At 41.1% G+C, this 24,759-nt stretch overlaps 1 long non-coding RNA gene across 1 annotated transcript in view; it reads left to right on the top strand.

Annotated features, from left to right (window-relative positions):
• Positions 1–24,759, top strand: part of LOC140486277 (uncharacterized) — a 361,646-nt gene that overhangs the window by 16,256 nt on the left and 320,631 nt on the right. Inside the window, exon 2 of the long non-coding RNA XR_011962544.1 lies at positions 5,853–6,098. This is a non-coding gene — a long non-coding RNA (uncharacterized lncRNA). The remainder of the gene's footprint in view (positions 1–5,852; positions 6,099–24,759) is intronic.

Below are 24,759 nucleotides of genomic sequence, written 5' to 3'. Positions count from 1 at the left end.
AGAGCTTTTAGACAAATGTAGGAGGGAGAAGGAGGATCAAAGGTCAGGTGATAGTTGGAGGCAATAGAAAATTAACCATGTCACAGTGGCTCAATGGTTAGCCCTAATGCCACAAAGTACCAGGGACCTGGGTTCGATTCCAGCTCCAGGTGACTGTCTTTGTGGAGTTGGCACATTCACCCTGTGACTACATGGGTTTCCTCTAAGTGCTCCCATAGAGCAAGTTAGGTGGATTGGTCATGCAAAATTGCCCATAATGTTCAGGGATTAGCCATGGAAAATGCTGGGTTACAGTGGGAAGATGGTGGGGAGGGGGGCTGGGGTGGAGGCGATGCTCTTCAGAAGGTTGGTGTGGACCTGATGGGCCGAATGGCTTGCTTCCACACTGTAGGGATTCTATAGAAGCAATCCAGGATGCAACAGCTAAAAGAGTGGTAATTGGTATAGTAAATAAAAACAAAATTTGTTATTAAATGAAGCCTGAATTAATGCATAAAACAATCTGAAAGCAACATAATGGGATAATAAAAGAAACAAGCCAAAGATCAACCTAGCAAAGCAGATGAAATAAAGGAAGAAGGACAGGTGCAAAGACCAAGATGGAAGCAGAAATTATGATCTAATGTTGTTGGAACTCAGTGTTTTGTTCAGAAAGCTGAGTCAAGAGGTAATGTGCTAGTCCTTGAGCTGTATTGGAACACTGGATAGAAAGGTCAGCATCAACATTGCTTCTAAGCTGCATTGTTGTGCTCATGTTCTGCGCAATGCAATTAGCATTTGCATTCTGATTGTGGCATTCTCTTCCACTTCTAGAAGTCTCAGCCACATACAGGCCTCAGAGACCTGCACAGCCAGTAAGAAAATTAAAGGGAGGACTATATTGCCAAACAAGAGGAAGCTTGGGGTCATGCTTGCAGACAAAATGGAAGTGTTCAGCAATGCAGTCACTTGGTCTGTGTTTTAGTCTCCCCAGTATAGTAGTGAAGCGCAAGTAAATCACCATTTCACGTGCAAGGAGTGTTTTCAGTGATGTAGGCTTCTTCCACTTCTCTACCATTGTTTGTGCAGCTGGTGGTAAAGGCAAATCCCTCATGTGGCAAGGCTTACAGATATAGCACTATACAATAAATTTTGATAAGCTTTATGTCCTCTACTCCTCAGGGAAGTCCAGCATTGGTTATAAGCACATCAGTGGTCTCTTCTCACATATCTTTTTGTTGCAATATAGTTTTCATTAGACTAATGCAGCATGGTGGCTCAGTGGCTAGCACTGCTGCCTCGCAGCACCAGGAACCCAGGTTTGATTCCAGCCTTAGGTGCCTGTCTGTGTGGAGATTGCATATACTCCCCATGTCTGCGTGGGTTTCCTCCCACAGTCCAAAGGTGTGCAGGTCAGGTGAATTTGTCATGCTAAAATTGCCCATAGTGTTAGGTGTGTTAATCAGGAGTAAATATTGGATAGGGAAATGGGTCTGGGTGGGTTTCTCTTTGGAGGGTCGGTGTGGACTTTTTGGGCTGAAGGGCCTGTTTCCATACTGTAGGGAATCTAATGTGCCCAAATATAAATACGCTGTACATCTTTGTCATGATCGTCATTGGATATCTTGTTTTAATTTATTAATTGTGTGTAAAACCCAGTGTTCATTGCCCATGGCTAATTGCCTTTTAAGGTATAGCCTTACCTTCTTAAACTGCTCAGTCTATATAGTGAAGTTACTCTCAGTTTACCTCTCTTGTAGTGGTTTGGTGCAAATGGTAGACTTTCTAAACTGTTTCGGAAGGGAATGAAAAGTCAATGACATAGCTACGAGTCTGGATTTTATATAGGTTAGACCAGGTAGGGACATCAGATTTCCTTCCCTAAAAGTAATTAAGGTACCACATAATCATTACATAGTTGCATGGTCATCACTACTGCCACGCTTTTTACTCCAGATTTTATTTTATTTACTGAATTTTTAAAATTTCCCAGCTGCCAAGATGTCAGTTGATCACTTGGCTCCAGATCATGGCTATACTTAACCACAGTGCTACCACACTCCCTTGCCAACCAGCTATCACTCTCTGCTTTGACATGGTCACTAAACTACAGATGGTACTGTAGCAAACTGCCACAACACAAAGCCATCATGCCTGCTGTAAGATGGCAGAGCTAATTGAACAGCAAAGAGCCACGTGTGGTCATTACCAGCTAGTAATTCAGACAATCAAATCCTTCCGAGTTGAGGTAAATCATCAACATGTCGCATTCACACAACAATAGCAAATACTGTCAGTACAATCCTCACTATATTTTTTAGATTAGATTAGATTACTTACAGTGTGGAAACAGGCCCTTCGGCCCAACAAGTCCACACCGCCCCGCCGAAGCGCAACCCACCCATACCCCTACATCTACCCCTTACCTAACACTACAGGCAATTTAGCATGGCCAATTCACCTGACCTGCACATCTTTGGACTGTGGGAGGAAACCGGAGCACCCGGAGGAAACCCACGCAGACACGGGGAGAATGTGCAAACTCCACACAGTCAGTCGCCTGAGGCAGGAATTGAACCCAGGTCTCTGGCGCTGTGAGGCAGCAGTGCTAACCACTGTGCCACCATTTTCTTGTATCTGACAACAGAGAATTAATTGTATACAACTTTATTATAAAACACAGCATCGTTGACTTCCTTAACTCAACACTGGTCAGTGAGATGTCGATATTATAGGTATCCTACATTCTGACCAGGCAAGAACCAGGCATGATGCATAAATATTTTGGGCTAGAGTAACCTTCACAGCCACTGGGAATAAACTGCTGCAATATCGAAGAGAACCAGTTGGCGGTCCGTTTCTCTCTGAATTTCAGATTGGCTAATTGTTTCCCGATCACCCTGGATGGATATGGTCTTGTGCTGAGAACCTTACTTACCTGTTTTCCCCCACCCCCAACATCTCCCTTTTTTAACAGCTTATTTGGTCTGTACTGCCTTTGCTCATTATCATTGTCATACTAAAGGCCAAGGTGAAATGCAAACTACAGTACCAATGTCCGGGAGATCATGGCCTATGCAAAAGGACACAATCATTTAGAATGTCCCATACTACTTCTTGTGAACTTCAACCATAATGAAAAGCAACAAAAACAAGAGCCAGTAGAACTCAAACAGCAACTAACAGGAAAATAGTTTATAATGATATTTAAATATCACTGATGAGGACATTCTTCAAGCTTCTGAGCAAAGGTGAGATTAAGAGAACACATTAGCTGGACCATTGATTTCCAAAATTACAATGCTGCTCAAATCAGTATTATATGCTGGTTGTTGTCATTACCTGCCTATTTTGCTTACTTCTGATGGACACTCCCCATCCTCATTAATAAGGAGGCAAAGTGATATTAATGTGGGGCAAAGTGGCACTTACTACACTAAACAAAAGGTGCTGTGCGTCTGGATTTTGTGGTCTCTCCTTTGCAATCAGATTAGTAATAAAAAATTATATTAAAAGTCTCCTATACAGCAGCAATAGCATCTACCAATCCAGCACTAATTTCTTATTCTAGACAGGTATCAGTGCAGTGGTGACATGTTATTATATATTCGAGGTGAGAGCTAACTCTCCACAAGTTAAGATCTGCAAATTAAGGCTTTCCCTAACACATTTCTTCATGGTGTCACGCTTTGCTTTGGCTCATCAATGTGCCAGTTGTTGCATAAACTGTGTTGTATTACCTGGCATCTGCAGCTGACTGAATCTCAAAGACAAAGAGTTCTTCTGGGGAAGTCAATGAGAACAAGATCGCCATCTCTCTGCAGTATGACTTGTGTTGAGAGGGGTGTTGCTAATTCCATTGTAGATTACATCATGTAGCATTACTGGAAGAGCCTTTAGTGACGCAGTTCTACTTTAGAAGGTATGAAGGTATCTGTATGAATTTAAAAAAGCATATTAGTTCTCAGAATTCATTTTTCCAATGCAATGCTCTGCTTCTATCAATTTAATTAAAAAATTGAGTTTTCTTTGGATATGCAAGATTAATTCAAAAGTATTTCTGTTAATTGTTTACATTGTTTTCAATGCTGCCATATTTAAAGTACCTACAATTCTTTGCGTAAAACCCTTTACAGTCCAAAATGTTCCTTGTACATTGATTACATTTTAGCACAGGCAGACCACCCCTAGTGTCCACGTTTATGCTTTCTCATGTTTTACTTCAATTTCCTATCTTTTAATATGTACGCAATGGAATTTTCTGAACATTAAATGTGAATTCTCAAATGCAATTCTGTTCATCTTCACAATAAAGTAATCTAAGAAAGGGCAAATTCATGAGATGAATGACAGTTTAGAAACAATTTTTAAAAACTAGGGCAGCAATTTTACAGAAGCAGCAAAAGCCCCACTGCCAGTGTCAAAAGTTGACTCTGCTTGGGATATGGGATCCAGGACCACACTTTGCATGTAACACCAAATTATTGGCTGCTAACACAACTGCCCATCCTATTAAGGACAATGGCCTGTCCCCAGCAGCTATCTGCCCATTCACAGGGCTGGCCACTTGGCAACTTCAGCAGCGCCATCTCTCAATGTGTCTGTTACTAGAGCCACACCTGAAGAATGAGTGCCCTGCGCCCCTTGAAGTCAACTAAGTAAGGTTAGGGGCCTGCTAGAGCCAGGGAGGTAGACCGTGTCAAAGGTTGGTGTTTGCTGAGGTGAGGCTGCATTGTTGCCATTGGGTGGTTATTGCTATCTAGACCCCCACACTGCTTGCTCAATTGAGTGTTAGCAAAGAAGAATACACCCCTCTCAGAGTCCACTGGGAGAATGTCAGAATATAGCTGGCTATTCTCCCAAGAAATAGACCCAAATTATGTGAGCTAAATGACCATGAAGGCGAAATGGCCTTTAATTAGACAATTAAGTAGCTCAAATGGGATACCAGTGGGCAGCGATTCTGATTCTTTTCTTGCCGGTGGCAGAATTGCATGGTGGAAGGAGGATTTCACCACTCCCAGATGTGTTGTAGCACTATTTTGCCAAATTATCCTGCCTCCCAACCTATTATCTAGGATACATAAAATTCTGGCCAAGCATTAAAACTCTATGGGGATTTCAACAATCTCTTTTCAGAACTCTAGCAGAAGAGTCATATTCTCATCCTGCAGGTTCTAATGAGGTCTCCAATATGAATTATGGCAGGAAACTGAGGCCGCATGGTGGCTCAGTGGTTAGCTTCACAGCACCAGGGTCCCAGGTTTGATTCCAGCCTCGGGTATCTGTCTGTGTGGAGTTTGCACATTCTCCCTGTGTCTGTGTGGGTTTCCTCTGGGTGCTCTGGTTTCCTCCCACAGTCCAAAGATGTGCAGGTCAGGTGAATTGGCCATGTTAAATTGCCCATAGTGTAAGATGCATTAGTCAGAGGGAAATGGGTCTGGGAGGGGTTACTCTTCCAAGGGTCGGTGTGGTCTTGTTGGGCCGAAGGACCTGTTTCCACACTGTAGGGATCTAATTTAAAATCTAATCGAACTACTGCAGTATTTCTGAGTTCAGATATTTGTTTGTTAGGTTAATGCTTCATCTGATAAACTTTGATCTTTGCTGTTGGTGTTGAGTAGTTGATCTCATTCAGAGTAGCAGTAGGGACGTGAAAGGTCTCCTCATTGTCCTCAGTTTAGATATTCAGCAAGTATTTCCAGTTACGTCTACTATCCATTGGTGCACAGATATGAAGTAAGAACATACTCTGACAAAGTTGTGATACTTATCTTTCTTATAGCCTGCTTTTAAAAGTTACTTCTCCACAGGAAGCGGACATTGTTGGCTCAGCTATCTTTTGTTGCTCATCTCTAATTGCCCTTTCATAGGTAGTGGCAATCTGCCTCCTTCAACTGCTGCAGTCCTTGGAGTGAATGGATATCCATGATGCTGTCGGGTGACAAAGAGAGAGTGAGAGAAGACGTCCTAGAATATTTAAGGAAGTAGCTACAGGGATTTTGAATACACTGGAATAAATCTTTCAGGAATCCTTATTCTGGAAGAGTCCCAGAGAACTGGAAAATTGCCAATTTAACACCTCTATTTCGTGAGATGAAGAAGACAAAATAAAGCAGGTATAAAATAACTATAGCTCAGTCAGTTCAACATATGCAGTACTTGTAATGTATTTGGGTTTTCAAAAGGATCGGTGCTAGGTCCATTGTTGTTTATCATTTATATAAATAATTTGGATGAGAATATAGAAACCATGTAGAGTAAATTTACAGATGACAGCAAAATTGATGGTTTAGTAGACAGTGAGGAAGATTCTCAAAGATTACAAACAGATCTTGATCAATTAGATCAATGGGCCGAGGATGCTACTACTAGAGAAGGTGCAAAACTTGACCTACTCTTGGGAAATAAGGCAGGATAGGTGACTGAGGTGTCAGTGGGCGACCATAATTCTATTCGTTTTAAAATACTAATGGAAAAGGATAGACCAGATTTCAAAGTTGAAGTTCAAAAGTGGAGAAAGGCCAATTTTGACAGTATTAGGCAAGAAATTTCGAAAGATGATTGGAGGCAGGTGTTCACAGGTAAAGGGACGGCTGGAAAATGGGAAGCCTACAGAAATGTGATAACGAGAATCCAGAGAAAGTATATTCCTGTCAGGTTGAAAGGGAAGGCTGGTAGGTATAGGGAATGCTGGATGACTAAAGAAATTGAGGGTTTGGTTAAGAAAAAGAAGGAAACATATGTCCGGTATAGACAGGATAGATCGAGTGAATCCTTAGAAGAGTATAAAGAAAGTAGGAGTATACTTAAGAGGGAAATCAGGAGGGCAAAACGGGGACACGAGATAGCTTTGGCAATTAGAATTAAGGAGAATCCAAAGGATTTTTACAAATATATTAAGGACAAAGGGGTAACTAGGGAGAGAATAGGGCCCCTCAAAGATCAGCAAGGCCGGCCTTTGTGTGGAGCCACAGAAAATGGGGGAGATACTAAATGAATATTTTGCATCAGTATTTACGGTGGAAAAGGATATGGGAGATATAGACTGTAGGGAAATAGATGGCAACATCTTGCAAAATGTCCAGATTACAAAGGAGGAAGTGCTGGATGTCTTGAAATGGTTAAAGGTGGATAAATCCCCAGGACCTGATCAGGTGTACCCGAGAACTCTGTGGGAAGCTAGAGAAGTGATTGCTGGGCCTCTTGCTGAGATATTTGTATCATCGATAGTCACAGGTGAGGTGCCGGAAGACCGGAGGTTGGCAAATGTGGTGCCACTGTTTAAGAAGGGTGGTAAAGACAAGCCAGGGAACTATAGACCGGTGAGCCTGACCTCGGTGGTGGGCAAGTTGTTGGAGGGAATCCTGAGGGACAGGATGTACATGTATTTGGAAAGGCAAGGACTGACTCGGGATAGTCAACATGGCTTTGTGCGTGGGAAATCATGTCTCACAAACTTGATTGAGTTTTTTGAAGAAATAACAAAGAAGATTGTTAAGGGCAGAGCAGTAGATGTGATCTATATGGACTTCAGTAAGGTATTCGACAAGGTTCCCCACGGGAGACTGATTAGCAAGGTTAGATCTCATGGACACAGGAAGAACTAGCCATTTGGATACAGAACTGGATCAAAGGTAGAAGACAGAGGGTGGTGGTGGAAGGTTGTTTTTCAGACTGGAGGCTTGTGACCAGTGGAGTGCCACAAGGATCAGAGTTGGGCCCTTTACTTTTTTTCATTTACATAAATGATTTGGTGGCGAGCATAAGAGTTACAGTTAGTAAGTTTGCAGATGACACCAAAATTGGAGGTGTAGTGGACAATGAAGAGGGTTACCTCAGATTACAACAGGATCTGGACCAGATGGGCCAATAGGCTGAGAAGTGGCAGATGGAGTTTAATTCATATAAGTGTGAGGTGCTGCATTTTGGGTAAGCAAATCCTAGCAGGACTTATATACTTAATGGTAAGGCCCTAGAGAGTGTTGCTGAACAAAGAGACCTTGGAGTGCAGGTTCATAGCTCCTTGAAAGTGGAGTCGCAGGTAGATAGGACAGTGAAGAAGGCATTTGGTATGCTTTCCTTTATTGGTCAGAGTATTGAGTACAGGAGTTAGGAGGTCATGTAGCAACTGTACAGGACATTGGTTAGGCCACTGTTGGAATATTGCATGCAATTCTGGTCTCTTTCCTATCGGAAAGATGTTGTGAAACTTGAAAGGATTCAGAAAAGATTTACAAGGATGTTGCCAGGGTTGGAGGATCTGAGCTACGGGGAGAGGCTGAACAGGCTGAGGCTGTTTTCCCTGGAGTGTCAGAGACTGAGTGGTGACCTTATAGAGGTTTACAAAATTGTGAGGGGCATGGATAGGGTAAATAGACAAAGTCTTTTCCCAGGGGTCGGACAGTCCAGAACAAGAGGGCATAGGTTTAGGGTGAGAGGGGAAAGATATAAAAGAGACCTAAGGGGCAACTTTTTCACGCAGAGGGTTGTACGTGTATGGAATGAGTTGCCAGAGGAAGTGGTGGAGGCTGGTACAATTGCAACATTTAAGAGGCATTTGCATGGGTATATGAATAGGAAGGGTTTTTAGGAATATGGGCCGTGTGCTGGCAGGTGGGACTAGATTGGGTTGGGATATCTGGTCGGCATGGATAGGTTGGACCGAAGGGTCTGTTTCCATGCTGTACATCTCTATGACTGTATGAGTGGCAAGTGGAGTTTAATTTAGATAAATACAAGATGTTGCATTTTGGTAAAACGGACAAGGGTAGGACCTATACAGTTAATGGTCGGGCCTTGGAGAGTGTTGTAGAATAGAGACCTAGGGGTTCAGGTACATTGTTTGTTGAAAGTTGTGTCACCGTAAAGAAAGTGGTTGTTGTTCTACAGGTCATTGGTGATGTCACTTTTGGAGGACATGTACAGTTCTGGTGACCCTGCGATAGGAAGGATATTATTAAACTGAAGAAGGTGCAGAAAAGATTTACAAGGATGTTGCCAGGACTGGAGTGTTTGAGTTATAAGGAGAGAGACTTTTTGTACTGGAGTGTAGGAAGTTGAGGGGTGACCTTATAGAGGTTTATAACATCATGAGGAGCATAGATAAGGTGAATGGCAAGGTCTTTTGCCTCAGGTTGAGGAATTCAAAACTAAAGGGAATAATTTTAAGGTGAGAAGAGGAAGATTTAAGAAGGACCTGAGGAGCAGCACTTTCACAAAGGGTGATTTGTATATGAAATGAGCTGCCAGAGAAAGTGATAGATGCAGATACAGTTAGAACATAGAACAGTACAGCACAGGAACAATCCCTTCACCCATGACATTGTGCCAAACATGACCCCAAAATAAACTAATCCAAGATGGAGGACGAGAAAGATTTCTGGCTATAACAGCTGCTCCTTTTTTGAGGTAATTTAGGTGCTGGAGGTGATTTCCTCAAATTCCAGGAGCAGAAATTACATTTCATACGCTGTTGCATTGTTTTGGAACTTTGGGAAAAAAATGTCAAAACAACAGCAGGTTTAAAAGGGAGAAGAACAGCCAAAGGAAGCACATGCTGAGATCATTGCGGGAAAGAGAGAGAGAGAGAGAGAGAGAGAAAGAGAGAGAAAACCTGCACAGTTACTGCCTTTGCTGTTTGAATTCATGATTCGTTGGACATCGGAGTGCATCTGGGAAAATTAACAAACAGTTAAATTCGCAACTAATCTTGGGCGAACTGTTGGGCGAAGTTCACAGCACAGAATCAGATAAGTTAATCGTTGTTTTAAGTGTGGCCTACAGAGAATCTGCAGTAGTGAGTAGAGCGGGTTCTTTCTTGATTTAATGTTTTTGGAGATATGTCTCTTGATTAAACTTAAAATATAAGCCATACCTATTAATTTAACCTGGGGCAGTGTTTGTAGAGGAATAAGACGGCGTTAATTTCTGGGTCTGTAGATTGTGATGGATCAAAAATGGTCTTTAATAGAGTGGTATGTACTTCTTGTCAGATGTGGGAGTTTAAAGAGAGTTTAAGGGTTACTGCGGAATATATCTGCCATAAATTCTGTTGGCTGCGAACCTTATCAGCAGCATAGGTTCACGAGGTCAATTCCCAGAATGGCAGGACTATCTTACACAGAAAGATTGGAGTGACTGGGCTTGTGTACGCTTGTGTTTGGAAGGCTGACAGGGGATCTGATTGAGACGTATAAGATTATTAAAGGATTGGACACTCTGGAATCAGGAAGCATGTTTCGCTGATGGGTGAATCCCGAACCAGAGGACACAATTTAAAAATAAGGGGTAGGCCACTTCGAACAGAGTTGAGAAGAAACTTCTTCACCCAGAGAGTGGTGGGAATATGGAATGCTCTGCCCCAGAAGGCTGTGGAGGCAAAGTTTCTGAATACTTTCAAGAAAGAGTTGGATAGAGCTCTTAAGGATAGCGGAATCAAGGTTTATGGGATAAGCTACTTTTTGTCATTTACAAAATGATTTGGATGCGAGCATAAGAAGTACAGTTAGTAAGTTTGCAGATGACACCAAAATTGCAGGTGTAGTGGACAGCGAAGAAGGTTACCTCAGATTACAACAGGATCTGGACCAGATGGACCAATAGGCTGAGAAGTGGCAGATGGAGATTAATTCAGATAAATGCGAGGTGCTGCATTTTGGGAAAGCAAATCTTAGCAGCACGTATATACTTAATGGTAAGGTCCTCGGGAGTGTTGCTGAACAAAGAGACCTTGGAGTGCAGGTTCATAGCTCCTTGAAAGTGGAGTTGCAGGTAGATAGGACAGTGAAGAAGGCGTTTGGTATGCTTTCCTTTATTGGTCAGAGTATTGAGTACAGGAGTTGGGAGGTCATGTTGCGGCTGTACAGGACATTGGTTAGGTCACTGTTGGAATATTGTGTGCATTCTGGTCTCCTTCCTATCGGAAAGATGTTTTGAAACATGAAAGGATTAGAAAAGATTTACAAGGATGTTGCCAGGGTTGGAGGATCTGAGCTACAGGGAGAGGCTGAACAGGCTGGGTCTGTTTTCCCTGGAGTGTCAGAGACTGAGGGGTGACCTTATAGAGGTTTACAAAATTATGTGGGGCATGGATAGGAAAATAGACAAAGTCTTTTCCCGGGGGTCGGACAGTCCAGAACAAGAGGGCATAGGTTTAGGGTGAGAGGGGAAAGATATAAAAGAGACCTAAGGGGCAACTTTTTCACGCAGAGGGTGGTACGTGTATGGAATGAGCTGCCAGAGGATGAGGTGGAGGCTGGTATAATTGCAGTATTTAAGAGGCATTTGGATGGGTATATGAACAGGAAGGGTTTGGAGGGATATGGGCCGTGTGCTGGCAGGTGAGACTAGATTGGGTTAGGATATCTGGTCGGCATGGACGTGTTGGACCGAAGGGTCTGGTTCCATGCTCTACATCTCTATGACTCTAATCTTTTCTGCCTCATGTCCTTCTGAACGTGCATATTCATGTGCATATCTAAATGTCTATTAAACACCCCTATCCTATCTGCTTCTACCACCACCCCGTCAGCGTGTTTCAGATGTCTACTACACCGTGTAAAAAGACTTGCCCCTTACATCTCCTTTGAACTTTTCCTCCTCACCTTAAATGCATGTCCCCTAGTTTTTAAAAGACATTTTGACAGGTACATAAATAGGAAAGATTTAGAGGGATGTGGGCCAAATGCAGGCAGATGTGACTAGTTTTAGTTTGGGAAAATTGGTCAGCATGGAAAGGTCATTGTATGACTCTATGTCTCCATGTCTGCAAAATAAGATGGATAGGCTAAGTGAGTGGGGAAAATCATAGATGATAAAGTATGGGAAAATGTGAAATTATTTACTTTGGTCTGAAGAATAAAAAGACAAAATATAATGTAAAGAGTCAGACACTGCTTAATGCTGCAGTATGGTGACATCTCGGTGTTTTCATGCATGAACCATAAAACATTAGTATTAAGGTATAGCAAGAAATTAGGAAGGCAATATTCGGCTTTACATGATGGGATGAAATGTAAAAGTAGAGAAGATGATGAGACTGCCGCTGGATTATTTTGTATGGTTTCCGTTTCCTTATTTTAAGGAAGGATCTATTTGATTTGGAGGCAGTTCAATGAATGTTCACTGATTTCTGGATGAAGGAGTTTCTTTATGAGAAAGTCTGAGCTGTTTGGGCTCATGTCCATTCGAATTTAGAAGAATGAAAGGTGATCATATTGAAACATAATGTTCTGAGTAGAAAATTGTAATTAGAAGGTGGTTGATGACCGATCTTTGGATAAAGAAACCTCTCTTTCTTTGTGCTGAGAATTGTTGGTAGACAGATGCCCTTCTGTATTATTTGTTCATTTGACTCATGCAACTTTCAGAGCAGTGATTTACCTAGATCAGAGGCAGAAATCTCTGTAGAATTATGAATATACATGGCTTCTATCCAAACAATTCTAAAACTGGCAGAACACTAATAATATGACTCAGGTAGCTTTCAGAGTAGTGCTTTATCTAGATCAGAGGCAGAAATCCCAATAGAGTTGCGAATATAATGGGCCTCTAAACAAGTAATTCTCTGTGTGTTATCTAAGATATTAGAACATTAACAATAAAAGGAATTCTACCCCATATTGGTATAAGGGTTGCACTGGAGATTTCATAGGGTAGTGTTACATTTTACTTAACATTATGTAAATGAAGATGTGTCATGTATAATCTGATCTCAGTTTTAATTGGGATTACTTAATTTTCTGTTAAAATATATGTATACATTGTTTTATTGATTTATGTCTTCTGTAGAGATACAGCTCTGTTAGTAGGGAAAGTCACAAAGCACAGATGAATTCAAAAGGTTTCTCAGCTCATTGTTTCGGGTTGAAATGGCAGGGCTGAATTAGTTCCTGGTGGCTATTGACGATCCTGACTTTCACACCGAGTCATAGAACCATAGAGTAATGGAGGTTTAACAGCACGGAAATAATTATATAAAGCATTGTGTCTACACTGGTTATCAAATATCCATCTATTCTATTCTAATCCCATTTACAGCACTTGTCCCATAGTTTGAAAAATATGGCATTTCAAGTGTTCATCCAAATACTTCTTAAATGCCTTGAGGGTTCTCACCTTTATCAGCCTTTCCAGCATGTAGGTTGCCCACACCGTCTGCATGAAAAACGTTTTCCTCAAATCTCCTCTAATCTCGTGCTCCTTACCTTAAAACTGTGCTAACTGGTTCTTGAAATGTCTACTAAAGGGAAAGTTTCTTCCTCTCTACCCTGCCTATGCCTCTCAGAACTTTGTACACCTCAGTTAGATAACCCTCAGCCTTTTCTACTCTAAGGAAAATAATGTGAGCTCTTTTCATAATTGAATTGCTCCAGCACAGGCAACATCACGGTGAATCTCTTGTGCACCCTCCCTCGCACAATCATATCCTTTATATAGTGAGCAACCATCTTTAAAATGTTGTCATGATAATTATTTCAAGCAGGTCTCATTCAAAGGATAGCTTGAATAGAGAAAACATTTTGATTAGAAGCATGAGAGAATTATTGATCCTTGATGTTGTGGGTTATTTTGTCCAAATCCATATGGAGGATTAAATTAGTGACCCGAACACAACTATCATATGTAATTGAGTTTGGTGCTATATCTTTTGAATTTATATGCTGGCTTTTCATTTTATGATTTTTGAAACTTTCTAAGGGATCAATATATCTGCTTTACAACATGATCCTGAAGTGCTTAAACCTTTTTGTCGACTATATGCTATGGTCATTAAGTCCCCAATTTTATATTAATTGAAGAATATCCCTGTAATGTATTTGGAATATGTATAAAGTTCAAATGTTGAGTGCCAATGTAAAATATTGTCGTACCCAGCAGATATTATTACTGAACAAGTCAAATCCCAAACTGAATCTGGCTTGGTAGATCATATTTTGGCTTTTGTTGTGATTTAACAGAAAGTTTATTACACAAGAGAAATGAAGAAAAAATGGAATAAATCAAGCTATTTACATATAACACAAATTTACAGATTTTGGAACACACAATTATAACATAATCCCGGAAGCACCCCTTTACAGTACTCATGCCAGAGCAAATTCCTTCTCTATCATCCCTATAGGACTTAATCAAACTGTAGCTGCAACTTACATTCTTGAGAATCTGATAGCCTCTATCTGGAGTCTTTCTACAAATTACCTTAAACTTTCTCAGCTTTACAGAAACACTTCAGGGTTTAAACCAAACAATTATGGTTTTGAATTTTTACTATTTTTTAGGTAATCTGTTATTAATAATTCTAAATCAACTTCTTCCTTTCTCAGGAGCAACTGCTTTACACATCCCAGCTTCAGCTAAAATCCCTACAGAACTTCCCAAATTGAAACTTAAAGACAGCCCCTCTTCTTTCCAAGCAACAGTTGTTTCTCCTGATCAAAAGAAATCAATCCTTGACCTTTCAAACTGAAACCTAATACAGAATTATTTACCTTGTTCCAAATAAAATTCTCTGAATGTAAAAAAAAGTACACTCCGGTAAATCAGTCACACTGTTTTTTAAAAGAAATCACCAAGACTAAAGATATACTTACAAGTTAAGCATTAAGCCCCTTTAGAAACAGAGAAAATTAGTTCAAATTTAAAAATCTAAGCTTAAAAATAAATGGCATGATGGCTCAGTGGTTAGCAATGCTGCCTCACAATGCCAGAGACCAAGATTCAGTTCCATCCTCATGCAACTATCTGTGTGGACTTTCTCCCACAATGCAAAGATAGGCAGGTTAATTGGATTGCTGCTGAAAATGTGTTGCTGGAAAAGCGCAGCAGGTCAGACAGCATCCAAGGAGCAGGAGAATTGACGTTTTGGGCATGAGCCCTTCTTCAGGAATGAGGAAAGTGTGCAAGCAAGCTAAGATAAAAGGTAGGGAGGAGGGACTTGGGGGAGGGGCATTGGAAATGTGATAGGTGGAAGGAGGTTAAGGTGAGGGTGATAGGACGGAGTGGGGGTGGGGGCGGAGAGGTCAGGAAGAAGATTGCAGGTTAGGAAGGTGGTGCTAATTCGAGGGTTGGGACTGAGACAAAGTGGGGGGGAGGGGAAATGAGGAAACTGAAGAAATCTGGGTTCATCCCTTGTGGTTGGAGGGTTCCTAGGCAGAAAATGAGGTGCTCTTCCTCCAGCCGTCGTGTTGCTATGGTCTGGCGATGGAGGAGTCCAAGGACCTGCATGTCCTTGGTGGAGTGGGAGGAGGAGTTGAAGTGTTGAGCCATGGCCTGGTTGGGTTGGTTGGTGAGGGTGTCCCAGGGGTGTTCTCTGAAACGTTCCGCAAGTAGGTAGCCTGTCTCCCCAATATAGAGGAGGCCACATCGGGTGCAGCGGATGCAGTAGACTGTGCAATACTTGCCACATTTCCATCTCTAAGGGAATTTTGCAGTCAGAGCCAAGGAAATGGTAAACCGTATTATATTTGTTTTCCCTCATTGATTTATCATGTTTTTTTTTTATTTTTCATTATTTTAACAAATGCTTCCTGTGTCTATTCCGTATTTCATTAATACAATTTATAATTTACAAGCATAGTCTCAACTGTAATTTAAATTGCATAATTATGAATTTTTCACAAATTTTCGTTGTTTATACAGAGTTGGTTGTCTAAGTCAGGCTTAAAGCCTTTGATTTCAAAAGCTTTTTCTTGTTTAAGTACCCTCATAATATACAACGCTAGTTGTGTGATTGTGTCTAGGTTTGTAACTATAGTTTTCCATTATTTGAGCTTTTGATTTCAATTGATCAAACAAGGAATTCTTAAATGAGCACAAGGCATTTTCTTACATGAATGATCTTCTGTAGAATCTTTTCCCCTGAAATCAGTTCTAGAATTATATTTACAGAAGGTTGTTAAAACTTTGCCTTTTTGTCTTCCTCGCTAAATAGAGATTGTTGATGCAAGAGGATAGAAAAATTAAAAACATTTGGATCAGCAAGTGGCAAATTTTATTCAACAGTGACAGCAACTGGTGTACACTAATTGGTTTAGCAAGGGAATAAGATAACTTGGTTGACAGCTTCATTCCAGGCAGTTGGAATCTGTGTTTGTAGCAAAGGATGCTCACCTTCCCGAAAAAAACCCTTGCATGCCAAAGAGATAAATATTGCCTACATTGGCTGAATCTTACATTTTTTGATGGCTAAGTCCAAGTTGCATTGAATCTTTTGGAGTGTTATCGCTGCAAGGCATAGCAAATTCTCTCATCCTATCCTATAAAATTGGTTTATTAATTAACTACCACCAACCTATGGCACATACTATGCATACTTTCCTTCCTGTTTTACTGTGTGCCTTACCGGAAACATCTCACCACCCAGCAGATATCCCAGAATTCACTCTCCATCTTCTGCCGCAACATCTTTAAAAGCTCAATGCATTCAGGTAAACACTGTCAGTCCAGAGTTGTCCTGCATGGTTCCTGACATTTGCACCAGTTACCAGGTAGATGGGGTGTGAAATCAGTAAATCATCATGCGGGCAGTTACCTGGAGGTCTTGCTGTGTAGTGCACATTTGGGACCTATTCCAGCAGGACCAGGAGTAGAGAGGCCAAGGTACCATACCAGGTCAGACTGGTCCAAGTTTGCCACCTGGGTTAAAACCGTCGCAGCTGTCTGGAGCAATGCACAACACTCTAGGAAGAAAGGCAATGTCCTCTCCACTCCACTAGGGTAAGATCTGCTATCTTCTCTCAGATGCCTCACATTACTCTACCTCTGCTACAATCCTCACCTCCCACCAAGGCTCATGTTCAAACATTCTTAGTAATGCCTACAACATCATCCCTACTTGTTCCCTTCAACCCAAACCTCAGTACTATTAACCCTATATGTTTTTTATGCTAATCACTCAATTCCACACATGCACAGTCACAGCTATGCCACTTACTTTCACCTCCCTTAATACCTGACTCTCATTTTTGACAATGCTGTCACTTTAAAAAGGTTATTGTGTCCTGGGTTTTTTTTAAAAAGAGTTTGAAAAGGCAGAAATGCCAAACTGTCTCCTGGATGGTGCCTAAGTAAACAACTTAGGAGGGTTGTAGATATTTTTTAAAGAATTTGCAAAAATGGAAGCAGCTTGAATGGGAGTGACCAGTTCTCACAGACCAGGCTTTCTAGTTTTTGTTTTTAGCTTTAGCAGTCAGAAGCTGTTTTGTGTCCCAGAAGAGTTAGGAGCTTCAGTGAATGATTCCCAGCTGCTCCTTTCTCTGAAATCTCTCTTGATGTTGTTTCTTTCTGGATTGGAGAAGTGCACGCAAGAATTTGTGTCTGAATTTACCTTTTTGCCAAGGGGTGTGTTTATGGGATGCTACTAGATAGGAAGAGTTAATTAGTAATAGGTATTGTATCTATTATTTCATTAAGTTTTCCAAAAGCTACGTTAGTGCAAATTTCTCTTTCTTCTGTTTGTATTTTAACTACAGTGTTTAAATAAATTGTGTTTTGCTTAACGTTGAGTAGCTTGACCAATTGCATCACATCCGGAACATGCTAGATTACTTACAGTCTGGGAACAGGCCCTTCAGCCTAACAAGTCCACACTGACCTGCAACCCACCCAGACCCATTACCCTACATTACAGGCAATTTAGCATGGCCAATTCACTTAACCTGCACAATTTTGGATTGTAGGAGGAAACCAGAGCACCAAGAGGAAACCCATGCAGACATGGGGAGAATGTGCAAACTCCACACAGGGAGTCGCCTGAGGTGGGAATTGAACCCGGGCCTCTGGCGTTGTGAGGCAACAGTACTGTGCCACCGTGCCGCACATACATGCATTTCACATCTACCTTTAAAATAAGAAAAGGTAGAGTCTAGTATATTTTCTTAAAATATTTTGAAGGGGTCTGGTCTGATCCATAACACATTGCAGGAGAAAGAGAGCCCTCACATGAAGGCAGAAAGAATTGGGATGGCTGCTGTCAGCTCGTCACCGCTTATGTAGAGAGAGTTCTGACCACCCTGAGCAGGATCAGGAGTTGTATCATAGACTGCCCTTAACTTGCTGTTTAGAGATTCACTAAGTGAAGGCTATCTCCCTTGACAACTATAAAAACTTTCCTGGTGTTGTATCAGTGCTAGATAGTGAGGCAAGACAGCAGTAATAGGAGCTTCATAATCTCTGATTGAGGGCTGAAAGTGCAAAAAATGCAAGGTATGATGGTGCTGGCAGGATGCTGTGAGCAAACAGGTAGCAAACAAGCCCAGAGGTGCATCCTGATCAAGTCTATGAGCTAGATGCATGTCCATAAATGTACAATGTCCTTGCTGCAGCATAACAATGATAATTGGTGGTAGCAAAGTGAGAGTTATAGCCATTGACACGAAGTAACATCAAGGAGCCACTGCAAAACTGGAATCAATGGGTATCAGGAGGCAAACTCTCCACTAATTGGAGACATGGAGCCCAGAGTGGAGCAGCAGGCAGACTGGGGCCCAGTGCGGTTAGCCTATCACAGATGGCAGTCAGTGGCTTGCAAGCCTGATTGTGGTTAGCCCAGCATGGTGGAAAGCCAGCATGGACCGACTGAAAGCTATAGAAAGATTGTAATGTTTGTTTCTCTTTACTTCTTTTTATTTAATTTCTTTATTTTCCTTAATCATACTATAAGGAACTGTAATGTAGAACTTATGGCTTTTTCCTTTATTTCTCTATTTTTGTACCTTTAGTTCCTGAGATTTGTACCTAGCGACACTATCCTGAGGAACTCCTGCATCTCAGGAGCTCCTAAGATGGCACCATGTACACTATTCACTGTACTCCTGTATATTTGTACTTTTGAGTACGTGACAACAAAACCTAATGGTAATTCTGCTTGGCACATAGGAAAGTGGTTGCATGTGTTGGAGGTTAGTCATCTCAACTGAAGGACATCCCCTGCAGGGGTTCCTCAGGGTAGTATCCTAGGCCCAACCATCTTCACCTGCTTCATAAATGACGTTTCCTCTTCATAAAGTCAGTAGTGAGGTTTGCTAATGATTGCACAATGTTTAGCACCATTTACAACTCCACAGATACCAAAGCAGTTCATGTTCAAATACAACAAGATCTGAACAATATCCAAGCTTGGGCTGTCAGGTGCCAAGTAAACTTTTGTGTCACACAAGTACCAAGCAATGACTATCTCATCACAGCCCTTCGACATTCAATGGTATTACCATCATTGAATCCCCCCATTATCAAATCCTGGGATTTACCATTCACCAGAAACTCAACTGGACTCACCATATAAATACAGTGGTTACAAGAGCACATCAGAGGCTAAGGGTACTGCAGTGAGTAACTCACCTCCAGATTCCCAAAGCCTGTCCGCTATCTAGAAAACATTAGTCATGACTATGATGGAATACTTCCCATTTGCCTTAATGGGTGCAACTCCAACACTGAAGAAGCTTGACACCATCAGAACAAAGCAGCCCAGTTGTTTGGTACCATATCCACAAGTACCCTCCACCACTGACATTCAGTAGCAGCAGTGAGTACAATCTACAGGATGCACTGCAGAAACTTACCAAAGATCCTCAGCACCTTCCAAATGCATGACCACTCTCATTTTGAAGGAGAAGGCAGCAGATATATGGGAACACCATTATCTGCAAGTTCCCCTCCCAGCCACTCACTATCCTCACTTGGAAATACATTGTCGTCCCTTCAGTGTCGCTGAGTCAAAATCCTGGAATTCCCTACCTTACAGCATTAGGGTCTATCTACATCACTTGTAGCAGTTCAAGAAGGCTGCTTACTATCACCTTCTGAAGGGCAACTAAGGACAGACAATAAAAATGCCGGCCAACCAATGATCTGTCCCATGAGTGAATAAACAGAACAGCTTCCGGTGCAGCGACCTGTGAGTTAATCGAAAATCTGCATGATGGTTATTAGAGGTTGGCACATGTCAGATGCCAATGTCCATCGATGTGGGTGCATGTGACCGGTACACATGGAGTTTGCCCTGAGATGATTGCACCTAGTTCACAAATTGGAAGTCTTTCAGAGTGAGCGGCAAGTGGAATCTGGCAGAAGCCTGCTCTGCTTTCATGGACGAGTTTTCCTAACTTCCAGCTTATTTGGCTGAAAATGAGACAAATTGAGGTGCTACAATGCATTCTTGAGCAACAATGACTGTCAATTGGCAACTTGCCTCTACCTAGAGATAATTTCACTGTGTGCTTTTGAAAAGCTCAAAAAATGGAGTGAAACGGTCTTAACTTCAAGATGGATCTTGCTACATTTGTCACCAAATTCCACCACACATCTTGCCACATTCGACCTCACTCAAATCCCAGTAAGATTCAGCCTCAAGTCTCTTTTCTGCCATTATGAACAATTTGTCCGCATTCTTATCACTAAAATGTTTCCTTTTATAGTGAAGTGTTCTTTAACAGTGTATTCTAGTTCAGTTAATATGTTATTGGACTAGTCACCAACAGATGATGAGGTTAGAATTGAATCATAGCAATTCGTATAAACATCATTACTTTTGTGCTGACACAGGGGTAAAAGAAATCACAGAATCATAGAATTGTTACAGCATAGAAGAAGAATATTCATCCCATTGTATCAGGACTGGATCTCCAAATGAGAATTTCACCCATATTGTTCCCCCATCTTCTTCCTATAGCCCTGCACAGTCTTTATTTTCAGATAATAGTCTAATTGGCTTTCAAGTGTCTTGATTGAACCTGCCTGTACCAATTCTCAGGCAATGCATTCTAGACATTAAATCACTTGTTGTGTGAAAATAGTTTTCCTCATGTCACTTTTTTTGCTCGTTAATTTACGTCAGTGCCCTCTCATTCTTGATCCTTTCATGAGTGATAGCAGTTTTTTCCTATCTATTCTGGCATCATATCTCGTGATTTTGAAACCCTCTATCTAAGCTTTCTCTTCTGCAAGAAAAGCTGTCCTTAGAAATGATCATAACAGTTGCTATCATTTTGGTTTTGTGAAAACTCAATTGGTCAACGGATATCCTTCAAATTAGGAAACCTATCGGGAGGATATTGTGAAACTTGAAAAGGTTCAGATAAGATTTACAAAGACGTTGCCAGGATTTGAAGGTTTCAGCTATAGGGAGAGGCTGAATAGGTTGGGGTTATTTTCCACGGAGCATTAGAGACTGAGGGGTGAGTTATAGAGGTTTATAAAATCATGAGGAGCATGGATACAGTAAATAGACAAAGTCTTGTGGGGGAGTCCAGGACTAGAGGGTATAGGTTTAGGGTGATGGGGGAAAAATTTAAAAGGGACCTAAGGTCAACCTTTTCATGCAAAGGGTGGTGTGCGTATGGAATGAGATGCCAGAGGAACTGCTGGAGACTGGAACAATTATAATATTTAAAAGGCTTTGGTGTTCTGCCCTTCTTACTATTTATCTGTCTCGGCTTATTGTGGTAGGTGATATAATTTCCGCTTCTATTTCTGAGAGGTTGGTAAATGGGGTCCAAATCTATATATTTGTTAATGGAATTCCAGTTTGAATGTCACACTTCTAGGAATTCCCTTGCTTGTCTTTGTTTAACCTGTCCCAGGATGGATGTATTGTCCCAGTCGAACAGGTGTCTGTATGTATGGATACTGGTGATAGTTGATCATGTCTTTTGGTGGCTAGCTGGTGCTCATGTATCCTGGTGGCTAGCTTCCTACCCGCTAAGGCAGGTAAATAGCAAGCGGGGCAGAACAACATTGCTTCACGGAGGCTCACTGATGATGTTGACTAGCATGGTGACAAAATGTTTGAGGACAAATCTACCAGCTCAGCATGCAAATTTACAACCTGACTGCCCATAATCTCAGAATGAAATGAAGAGACACAGAGAAATCTGGATGTCCTGGCACAATAATCGCAAATTGTTCATATGCAAATACAGCAAGTAATTTAGAAAGCTAATCTTATTGTTTTTTTGTGCAAAAAAGTGAATAAAGAAGTAGAGAGGTTATGCTTCACTTAATAGTATCTTTGTCAGACCACATCTCAGGTACCATGTACAGTAATAGTCTTTCATAAAGAAGAATAGAAATGTGATATAAGCCATTCAGAGCTTTTACTTGACTAGTGCCTAGAAGACCAAGTTATCTTATGAGAGAAGGTTAGACAAATCAAGCTTGCATTCAATGGTGTTTACAAGGCAGGAGAAAACTTGATTGAAACATTCCAAGATCTTTAAGGGTTCACCAGGCTGGATGTGGAAAGGCTCTTTCTTTTTTTGGGAAACTAGGGGTCACTTTAAAAGTAAGGGGGAGATGCTTATTTAATTCAGAGCTAAGGAGAATCTGTTTCTCATAGAAGGTGATGACACTTTGGACATCTTGTCCTCAAAAGACTGTGAAATCAGTCTGAATTTTTTTAGGCAGAGATAGATTCTTGATAAACAACAGGGGAAACATTATCGGGATTAGGCAGAAACATGGAGTAGTCAGACAGCCTTGATCTTACTGAATAGTGAAGCAGGCTTGTAATAGAAAGGTAAGCACAGGCTTTGTCTTTTTTTTTCCTATCCCCCAGCCAATTTACTGCAGGCTTAAAACCTGGACAAGTTCATTCTTTGCCAACAGCTTTAAAATTAGGTGTTACAGTTACATTATAAACCTTTTTACCCTTTTGTACATAAAGTCATACAGCATGGAAGCAGACCTTTTGGTCCAACCTGTCCATGCTGAACATAATCCCAAACTAAACTACCCCCACCTACCTACTCCTGGCCTATATTCATCCAAACCTTTCATATTTATGTACCTATCCAAGTGTCTTTTAAATGTTGTAATTGTACCCTCATCCACCACTTCCGCAGGAAGTTCATTCCACAAACAAATCATCCTCCCTGTCACCTTAAAAATGTGCCCCCTCTTCTTAAAATCCCCCATCTCACATTATTTTATTGACTTCTATCAGGTCACCTCTCAATCTTCTGTGCTTCTGTGAAAAAAGTGCCTGCTTTTCTTGGCTTTATTTATAACGTAAACATTCCATACCTGGTTAATCTCTTCTGAACTGTTTCCAGCTTAATAATATCCTTCCTATAACTGGACAACCAGAACTGGGCACAGTATTCCAGAATAGGTCTCACCAAGGTCCTGTACAACTTCAACATGACTTCCCAACTCCTAAACTCAAAGGACTGAGCAATGAAGGCAAGTGTGCCAAATGCCTTTTAACCATGTTGTCTATATGTGAAGCAAACCTCAAAGAATTATGTACCTGCACCCTTAGGTCTCTCCGTTCTACAAACCCAAGGCTCTACCATTAATTGTATAAGCCCTATCCTTGTTTTTGTACAAAAATGCAATACCTCGCATTTACCCAGATTGAACACCATCTGCCATTTTTCAGCCCATTGACCCATTTAATCAAGATTCCTTTGTAATTCTAGAAAACCTCCTTCACTGTCAACAATGCCAGGAGTTTTGGTGTCATTCCGCAAGCTTACTAACCATGCCTTCTATATTCTCAATCAAGTCATTTATATGACAAACAAACAAAGAGGTTGCAGAACACTGCTGATAACAGGCCTCCAGTCTGAAAAGCAACCCTCCATCACGACTCGCTGTCTTCTGCTGTTAAGCCAATTATGTCTTCATGAATCCCATGTGACCTAACTTTACTAGTTAGTCTATCATGTGGGACCTTGTTGAAGGTTTTACTGAAATCCATATAAACAACATCTACTGCTCTGCAATCATCAATCCTTTGCCAACTTCCTCAAAAACTCAATTAAGTTTGTGAGACACTGTTTTCCTCACACAAAATTATGCCTCTCTTAATGAGCATAAATCCTATCTTTGATAATCACCTCCAACAATTTACCCCCAACCGAAGTCAGATTCACAGTTTATAGTTGTCCGGTTCCTCCTTACAAACTTTCTTAAATGAAGGTACAACATTAGCCACCCTCCAATCATCTGGCACCTCACCTGTAATTATAGATGATGCAACTATTTCTGCAAGCGGTCTCACAATTTCCTCCCTTCCCACAGTATTCTGGGATACATTAGGTCAGGTCCCGGAGACTTATCCACCTTTATATTCCCTAAGACCTCCCAAACATCCTCTTCTGTAATGTGAACGGTTTTTAAAACATCAAAATTTATTTACGATGAATTGTGGGCAAGCACAAGCAATAGATTTTTAGCTGTTTAGCAAATCAAAATTAACAATGTTAGATAATATAAGCATTTTTTTGAATTCACTAGTATTTACCTCATAATTTGTTTAAAATGCACTGTACAAAAGCTAGGAATGATCAAATAGCATTCACTTATTACTTAACTCATAGGGTTGAACTTTATCAAAAATTTGTTAAGTACCATTTTTGGAGTTTCATGGAGAGTTTCTCATGGAAAGCCCTGCTGCTCACCTCATTATGTATGCACGTCATCCCAGAAGCAACATGCTTATGCTGTCTTGCCCTCACAAACAATGGAAGTACTCACCATTACTGGATTCTTCTGGGATTTGTGCCAGTGGCATCATACTTAAATCTGAGTGGTGCACCAGGTCAAACACTGCTAACTCCAAACTATCATTCACACTGCGTTGTTTCATAATTCTAAACGATTTGGCTGAGAAAGGAAAATTGGCATCCTGTTTCACCTACAAGTATCTAAAGATCCTAGTGGGCAAAAGAGTGGAAAGGAAGGCTGTCCTCTTCCTTCAAGACTGTCAGAGGAGACCACAGCCTGGTGTGATATTGTCACCTGGGTCAAAACCACCTGGTGCAGAGGAACATC

Source organism: Chiloscyllium punctatum, chromosome 15 (assembly GCF_047496795.1).
Source record: "Chiloscyllium punctatum isolate Juve2018m chromosome 15, sChiPun1.3, whole genome shotgun sequence".
Taxonomy (NCBI): Eukaryota; Metazoa; Chordata; class Chondrichthyes; order Orectolobiformes; family Hemiscylliidae; genus Chiloscyllium; species Chiloscyllium punctatum.
Note: the sequence above shows the minus strand (reverse complement) of the source record. Positions and strands in the feature narration are given on the sequence as shown.